The following is a 9,248-nucleotide window of genomic DNA, read 5'->3' as shown; positions in this document are numbered from 1 at the left end:
GATTCGCTTACATATAGATTCCCTCCGATACAAATAGATGGTAAGTGGCTGTCACCATATAGTATGATCGTGCGAACGTCCCCTTCCGGTGGTAAGCTAATTTGTTTAATCTAGAATCGAGAGAGGAATAAAGGGTATTAAGAGAGAGACAGAAACTCAAGACAAGAAGAAAATTCTCTGTGAAATCTGGTCTTCAGTTTTTCCCCTTTTTATTATATTATTTTATCTATCCTTCACTTTATATAAACATATATATGTACCATCCCCCCGTTACTATGGAATCTCATATTTGACATTCGCTGATAGCAACAAAAAAAAATGAATAATGCGAACATGTTTGAATTTCAACAGAACGTTTTTGCTGAAGCGATTGGTTGACATTGATACTGCTGAAAAAAAATTGACAAGTTAGCCTCGTCTCACAAGAGATTCAATGTAACAATTTCCAGCAAAGAGCCAAGTATATTCTTTTACAAGATTTAAATTGTGGACGGAAAGTTTGCCTCATATTTTGCTATCATATCGTATTCTATATATATATATATATATATATATATATATATATTTCTTCAGCAACCAAAGTGCATGTAGTGTATAAATGGTCGAAATTGAATTTTACTGTTGTTGTTACTGTTGTTGTTATTATTTGAAATTGAGACTGTCAGTTAAATGGCGTGTCTTTACAAATCATTCTGAAAATAAAATGCCCTTTTTTTTCATATTAAATTCCTCCACCCCATCCCCCAAATAAGTCAATAAAAAAACTGTAAAAGTACCAAAATAAAAAAAAACACATCCACTCGCTAAAGTCGGCCCTAAAATTGAGTGCCATATCCTAGTCTAGCAGTGGCATAGCTACTGGTGTGGGAGGGGTTAGGGTGGGGGCGGGGTATGCGTGAGCCTAGACTCCTCCAAATATTTGTCTGCCTCTACCAATAATACCTTTGAGATTTCCACACAAAAAAAGAGTCTAGCTACGCCTCTGGCGTCTAGAGGTGCCAAATATATATTTTTAAAAAAATCCTCTTTTAAGCCTGGGGCAAGTTGAAGATTTCTTTCTGTAACAATTAAGTAACTTTTCTACAACATAAAATAATATTTTGTTTTTTTGTACCATATTAAGTGACTTGGTAGTGGACCTACCTGCAGTGACGTTAAGTAGATTCATAATGTATTACAATTTGCTGAAAGACAGCGCACTGCATTTCCGGCGAAACAGTTGAAAGTTGATTGTATGCTACTAAAACCTATTTTTATATTGCGTAAACATTAGTAGAATCGGCCAGTCAAGCTCCTGCTTCGAAACGAACGAACGGGGTGTTTGCCCCATTACGAGTTTAATCTCGAGACAGGGGTTTTCTCCAAGGCTCAGTCATACAGACCAAGGTATAGTCTGGTCTGTGTCAGTCATGTTTCTACCAGGATTAGAAAACAGGCTAAGTCTGTATCGTTATTATACTCAAGCGACTCTAAATATTGATTCTGAGGGGTGATTAAGTCTGCATGGAAGATTCTCCTGCAGGTCGTGGGTCTAAACGTTTGCAGACCTATGATCTATAGTCTCAAAAGAATGGTCCTGTGACACGTTTGCAGACCTATGATCCATATAGTCTCAAAAATATGGTCATGTGACACGTTTGCAGACCTATGATCCATAGTCTCAAAAGAATGGTCCTGTGACACGTTTGCAGAACTATGATTCATATAGTCTCAAAAATATGGTCATGTGACACGTTTGCAGACCTATGATCCATAGTCTCGAAAGAATGGTCCTGTAACACGTTTGCAGACCTATGATCCATAGTCTCGAAAGAATGGTCCTGTAACACGTCTGCAGACCTATGATCCATAGTCTCAAAAGAATGGTCCTGTGACACGTTTGCAGACCTATGATCTATAGTCTCAAAAGAATGGTCTTGTGACACGTTTGCAGACCTTTGATCCATAAAGTCTCAAAATAATGGTCCTGTAACACGTTTGCAGACCTATGATCCATATAGTCTCAAAATATGGTCATGTGACACGTTTGCAGACCTATGATCCATAGTCTCAAAAGAATGGTTCTGTGACACGTTTGCAGACCTATGATCCATATAGTCTCAAAAATATGGTCATGTGACACGTTTGCAGACCTATGATCCATAGTCTCAAAAGAATGGTCCTGTGACACGTTTGCAGACCTATGATCCATATAGTCTCAAAAATATGGTCATGTGTCACGTTTGCAGACCTATGATCCATAAAGTCTCAAAAGAATGGTCATGTAACACGATTGCAGACCTATGATCCATATAGTCTCAAAAATATGGTCATGTGACACGTTTGCAGACCTATGATCCATATAGTTTCAAAACTATGGTTATGTAACACGTTTGCAGACCTATGATCTATAGTCTCAAAAGAATGGTCCTGTGACATGTTTGCAGACCTATGATTCATATAGTCTCAAAAGAATGGTCATGTGACACGATTGCAGACCTATGATCCATATAGTCTGAAAAATATGGTCCTGTGACACGTTTGCAGACCTATGATCCATAGTCTCGAAAGAATGGTCCTGTGACACGTTTTTTCTTCTAATACCTCGCTTAATCCGCTCGACCATAGCACTAGTCTCAAGATCACATAATATTTAACGTATATTAGTACATGCTTTTCGTGTCTTATTTTATATGTATTTTAATATGCTATATCATATGCTATATCATATGATATACTATATGCTGTATCATATGCTAAATCATATGCTATACCATATACTATATCATATGCTGTATCATATGCTATCATATGCTATATCATATGATATACTATATGCTGTATCATATGCTAAATCATATGCTATACCATATACTATATCATATGCTATATCATATGATATATCATATGCTATACCTTATGCTGTATCATATGCTATCACATGCTATATCATATGCTATACCATATGCTGTATCATATTGCTATCATATGCTATATAATGTGCTATATCATATGCTATACCATATATAGCCATTTAAGCTCTGATTTTCGTCTTGTCTGCATTACATTATATTTAGTCACTCTTATCCAAAAGTTGATACATGCTTTTTAAACACTTTCTGTCACATATAACTGTGCAAAGTAACTACTGTTAGAAAAATTTACGACACATTATTTTGAGAGATTGAAATTGATATAATATTGACCGCATTTCAGGCGCAGCCGCAATTACTCAGTGGTTATAGCACTGGTCTTGTAAACCAGGGGTTTCAGGTAGTTTCAACACGCCGCCATTCTGCGATTGTATTATAACTATTTATTCTTTTCAAAAGTCGTTTGTTAGTTACAGATCATTCTAGAATTAAGCGTGTATTGTCCTATACCAATGTGGTGTGGTATATTATGTCGGATGCAAAGATAAAGTTCTTCTTTTTGTGTAATGGGAAAGCAAAGTGTTTTATATTTGTATATTTAAATTCCAGACCTTTTTTATAAAATGTTATTCACACGTATTTATCAATGTTCTGTAAAATTGGTAACATAAACTGAAATTAATCAAACTGATGTTGATATGTAGCAATACTTATTGGCGTGTATTCATCTTATATATAACAATCCATAACTCGAAATATGGATTTGAACAGAAACAGGAGAGTTCAAAATGATTAACAAAATTATGTCCCAGGGAGACAAATTAAACCATATGAAGATAAGTTAAGGATATACGTATATTTATAATCTAAACTTAAATGATTATATCCCAAAGAACTTGTGTTAGGTACTATATGATGTAAATAAGCATTGCATTGTGCCGGCTCATCTTTAAAAATAATTTGAAAAAAAGCCATGACCACTGCAGGAAGTACACGCTTGTCACCGCAAGCCAAACTGAAGAAAGAAAGAGGAAATATAAAAACTTTAATCGATATTATAGTAACTTTGTCAAGAATTGTACTGACGTAAAGTTTGGTTATGGCAAGATCTTACCTCGGCGAAGTACGGTGATCAACACTGATGATACGACGAGCAAGACATAAAAGTTAGACCTTTGGGCGAAAAGACCGCGGACTTTAAATAGACTTGAACTAACCTTGCGGTGTAACAAAACAACTCACTTATGACATCGCTTTATGCAGGCTGTTGATTTTTTTTTCTTAAAAAAGTTTAAGCCTACTTAAGCATTTAACAGTTTATGAACGGTCATGTTTCCGGTGCCTGGTTATGAATCTATACAAATACACAGATTGACAGACACTGGTCAGAAAAGTCTACTTTGGCGTCACAAGTATCGAACCCTCGAGTATGACAGGGATACCTGACAAGAAATTATAATGAACCGTCACATCATCACATGGTAAAGTATTCCTTATATACGCTCAGTATGCCGTGCAATGTATGTATATATATATATATATCAGGGTTGTCCAACCTTTTGCAGAGGAGGGCCACATGGAATGATTATGATGAAGGAGGGGGCCGCATGAAACCTACGATTTTCAGTTTTTTGCGCGAAGCCCAAGGCAAGAAAATGTGGGCACTGCGCGCGGTGCGCACTGATTTATTTTCTTTCCTGATAAAGCAGATGAATTCAATCCAGCCGCCCCGCCCCCTACGCTGAGACCTTTATGCAGTTTTTTGGACCCAGAAGGTTTGAATGATTGATTATATAGCTTCAAATTGTTATCAATAAATCTGCTCACTAAATTTCGCACAGTAGAGCATCTCTGGTGGGCCGGACGCAACCCTGCGGCGGGCCGTACTGTGGCCCGCGGGCCGTAGGTTGGACAACCCTGATATATATATATATATATATATATATATAGGAATAACGGAAAAACTGTTAAACAACTATGCTGCATTTAGAGAAAGGCTGGATCTCGAGTGAGATACAATAATTGAATTAGGTAAGTGATTGGAAGTAAAACAGCCAATGTTTGGTTTTTGCAGAGCTTTCGAGCAAAACTAGCTCTTCTTCAGTGCATGATCACCGAAAGTGACAAGGAGTAGCAGGAATTGAAACTGTTTTATAGAGAAGATGTCGGCATGGTTGTAAAGGCAAAGCGACTTACTGATTTCTGCTGAATAGAGCAGAAGTTTTAGAAATTCGGATTATTTTAATCCGCGTCGGATTATTTTAATCCGATTCCGTCGTAATTGTAAAGGAATTGTTTTGGTTTATCTGGGACGGCAAATCGTTTCTGATGTTTAAACCGAATGGTGCCGTGGTCTTTAGGTTTAGTTCCCAGAAATTTTCTTTCGCTTTCCTAGATTTATCTGTCCAAGAATCGTTCTGGTCAATGGCAATAACACGCAAATTCTCAATTGAATGATTTTGGAGATTGAAGTGATTTGCAACAGGTTGGTAGATCTTTTTTGTTTTGATCGCCGATCTATGTTGTGTCATTCTCATTCTAAGAGTGTTTTTTGACTCTCCAATGTATTGTAAGTTACAAATATTGCAGTAGATGAGGTAAATGACATTTTTGGATAGGCAGTTAATTTTGTGCCGAATTTGGAACGTGCGTTTGGTTTGGTTGCTCTGAAAGGCCCCGGTCGAATCGACAAGTAAGCACGTTTTGCAATTTTGTGTACAGGGCGATGATCCTGTAGTTTCTGTTTTGCTTTCCCCTAATGGGGTGTCATCCCGAAAGGATGCCCGAACTAAGATATCCCGTAGGTTGCTGGGTCTTTTAAAAGCGATGACAGGTAATTCTGGGAATACTGATTTCAGGCGTTCGGTGCCTTGAAGTAGGTGAAAATTCTTCTGAATGATATTAGCCAGTGGTGGGAGACCAGGGTGGAATTCAGTAACCAATGGTACCCTTTTGGAACTGGTTTGACGAGTTTTGTACGTCAATGTTTCGGTACGGGGTTTGCTTTTAGCCTTTTTGATGGCATTTTCAATAGTACCCCGAAAATACTGTCTGTTTAGGAGGTGTTGTGACAGTTCTTTAGTGCGTGAATCAAAATCGACTTCAGAGGAGCAAATGCGTCGAATGCGCAACGCTTGACTGTACGGAATATTTCTGGTACAGTGACGTGGATGGCAACTGCTTGGTAAGAGGTAGTTGTGCTTGTTCGTGGGTTTATTGAACAAGTCTGTTTTGAGTGAACCATTTTGTAGGGTCACGGTGGTGTCCAGAAAGTGAACGCCATGTCCAGAAAAATCAGCAGTGAATTTGATAGTGTGATGAAACGAGTTTATGTCATCAATGAAGAGTTTTAGATTAGCCTCACCATGGGTCCATATCATAAAGATATCGTCAATGTAACGTAACCACGTGTGTGATTTCAAGTTTTGTCGAGATAAAAATTCTTTCTCGAGGTTTCCCATAAAGATGTTGGCAAAAGACGGTGCCATTTTGGTACCCATTGCGGTGCCATGAATTTGGAGGTAGTGTTTGTTGCCAAATACCAGATTATTGTTGGTCAAGATAAGTTGCATTAATTCGGCCAATTCTTTCTTCGTGGGGGTTTTGCCACGTATCGGTTTGAATGCTTTTGTGCAGGCCGAAATGCCCTCTTCGTTAGGGATATTTGTGTATAACGAAGACACATCCAAAGTAACTAACAGAGAAGATAAGGGAAGATTTTTTATTTCCCCAAATATATTTCCTATATATATATATATATATATATATATAGGAATAACGGGGAAAAAAACTGTTAAACAACTATGCTGCATTTAGGGAAAGGCTGTAATACAATAGTTATTGTATCTCACTCGAGATCCAGCCTTTCTCTAAATGCAGCATATTTGTTTAACAGTTTTTGCCGTTATTCCTATATAACTATATATATATAGTTATATATATATATTTATATGTAGCAAGATATAGTTAAATATAGTTTTATATATGGTTTTATATAGTTATATATAGTTTTATATATACTTATATATATGATAGTTACATATATAGTTATATATATAATAGTTATATATATATATAGTTAGTCTCATATATATATATAGTTTTATATATATATATAGTTTTATATATATATATATATATGTATATGTATATATATATATATAGTTACATATATATGTACTTATAACCTATATGTTATAGTTATATATATATAGTTCAATATAGTTATATATATAGTTATATACTAAATGTTGTTTAATTTAAATGAAACTCAATTCTTTCTAAGTTATATATAATTCCACATTAATTTGAAGGAAAGTAGCAAGCTTAAAAAGAATAAAATTTTACCTGAGGAAAGACAATTGGATTTGAATTAATATCCTTGTTACATCTCCATTGTATTTTATTTGTAAGTGGAATGAAGCCAACTCAAATATTATAGAGAGGTAAATGTTACAACAAACTCTTTAGTGGCTTTACCCATTTTCGCATATCACCCACCCCCTCTATCCTCGGAATATGAGACATATATTCACATGTAAGTTTTGATAAAAGGCTATTGTGAAAATGCTTATCACTCACTCAATCCCTATACCCACACTCAGACCCTCTCCCCGATGGAAAACAAAAGCTGGCTGCGGCTGTACTGATAACATACAGCTGAGTTGCGCAATGCATGCCATCCACATAGAGTGAATTGCAATACTTGATACCTCAACAAACGGGCCAAGCTGTAAAGATGGCAGTTGGAGCAATGTACTGCATTTCACAAGTACTTGTGAGACGTCTGAGCCCCTAATTTATTGAATGACCCATATTTTAAACATATTTATGATCCAGTTTTTTTTTTAAATAGGTTGAATCAATATAGCAATTTACGTTTTTTCCCTGTCATTTCTTAATTCACTTTCATTAACCAGCTACTGACAGAATGTTTTATTGCCCAAATAAACCACACTATAACAAGATCACTGATATACATTGTAAAATGAGACTAAACGCTAAACCTCATTTATTATGCATGAATGTTTCTCCATCCGTTACATTATGACATCGAGCTCTTACGTCTAAACGTTTAACAGTGAACTTATAAAGAGAAATACAAACATCTTTTCCTCAAGTATCCCGGCATGTTATCATTTAAACCTGAGTCTGTCAAAAGATTTGATAGATATTCCAGTCAACAAGACACGGCGGAAAATTGAGCAGTTCCGGACGTCAAAAACACAGTGACGTAATAGAAACATAGTTGTACAATTGTTGTAAGTTTTGGACGGGGGAGATGATGGGATGGGTGTGATTTTACTTGTTTTTGTGGCATGCAATGACCGTTATGCTAATGTGAGCAGAGACGTAGAGGATTCTGTCACCGTACCCTTTAATTAATCTTCATTGTTTTTGTTTTTTCTTTAACTAGACTTTCAAAATAAGCACACAGTCTTTTATCTTATATTTGTCCGATCTTCTTCCACTGTTTCCTATGCACTCACCAAATTTACATGACCACCCGCAAACCCACTTATTCTGGTCAGGTCTGACTATGGTCAGGTCTCTGGGCAGGTCCGAGGAGTGTTAGCTCAGTGAGGAGTGTAAGCTCAGTGGTTAATGCCGGTGCCTTTCAATCATAAGTTTCCGAGTTCGAGTCACTCCAAGATTAATGTATGTCGTCCAGTTACAGAGTTGTTGACAATTCATAATCATGGACGTTAAATATGAATCTAAGAGACTGACTTTGGTCAGCTTGCGGCTTTGATAAGCCAATGAGGCTTCTTCGCGAGTTCCTGCTTGCAGGAGGATCTACAATACATACATACATACACACACACATACATACAATATGAAACAGACCACGTGAGAATGTTTGATCGAGAGTACCAGTTTTCATACCTAATTTATCGATCACCCTTTAAACGAGAAGCAATATTTGTGAAATTTCCAAAGCCGTATGTGGTTTCTCCATTACACTTTTCTTCTCAAGAGGACAGCTCTTCTGATTCTTCGGCAATGTTCATATGTGATGAATAGTCCAACAGTGAGTCCAACATGATGGTCACGTGATTATCACGTGCCACTAGCGCTAAAGCATTTACGCCGCATAGCGGGTTAAACTGTGGCATTTGACTTCAACTAACAACTCCAAATTGCCGGTGAAATCAGAAAAAAAAATAATGTTGTTCTCTAACAGTTTCTGTGTGAAAAGAAGGATGCTTTGACCACGGTTCTGCGATAGTCTTTATATACCAGTGTCTTAATGTTTGGAGTGTACTCGCCGCAGGCGCGTAGCCAGGAATTTGCCAAGGGAGGGGCGAAACTGTAGATTCGGCATTGCAAACTAGCTAAGCGTAGCGCCACCATTAGTTGGCGCGAAAATTTTGGCTGAAAATGCCTCCCAGATCG

The sequence above is a fragment of the Apostichopus japonicus genome, chromosome 8, assembly GCF_037975245.1.
Source record: "Apostichopus japonicus isolate 1M-3 chromosome 8, ASM3797524v1, whole genome shotgun sequence".
NCBI classification, from domain to species: Eukaryota; Metazoa; Echinodermata; class Holothuroidea; order Aspidochirotida; family Stichopodidae; genus Apostichopus; species Apostichopus japonicus.
Note: the sequence above shows the minus strand (reverse complement) of the source record.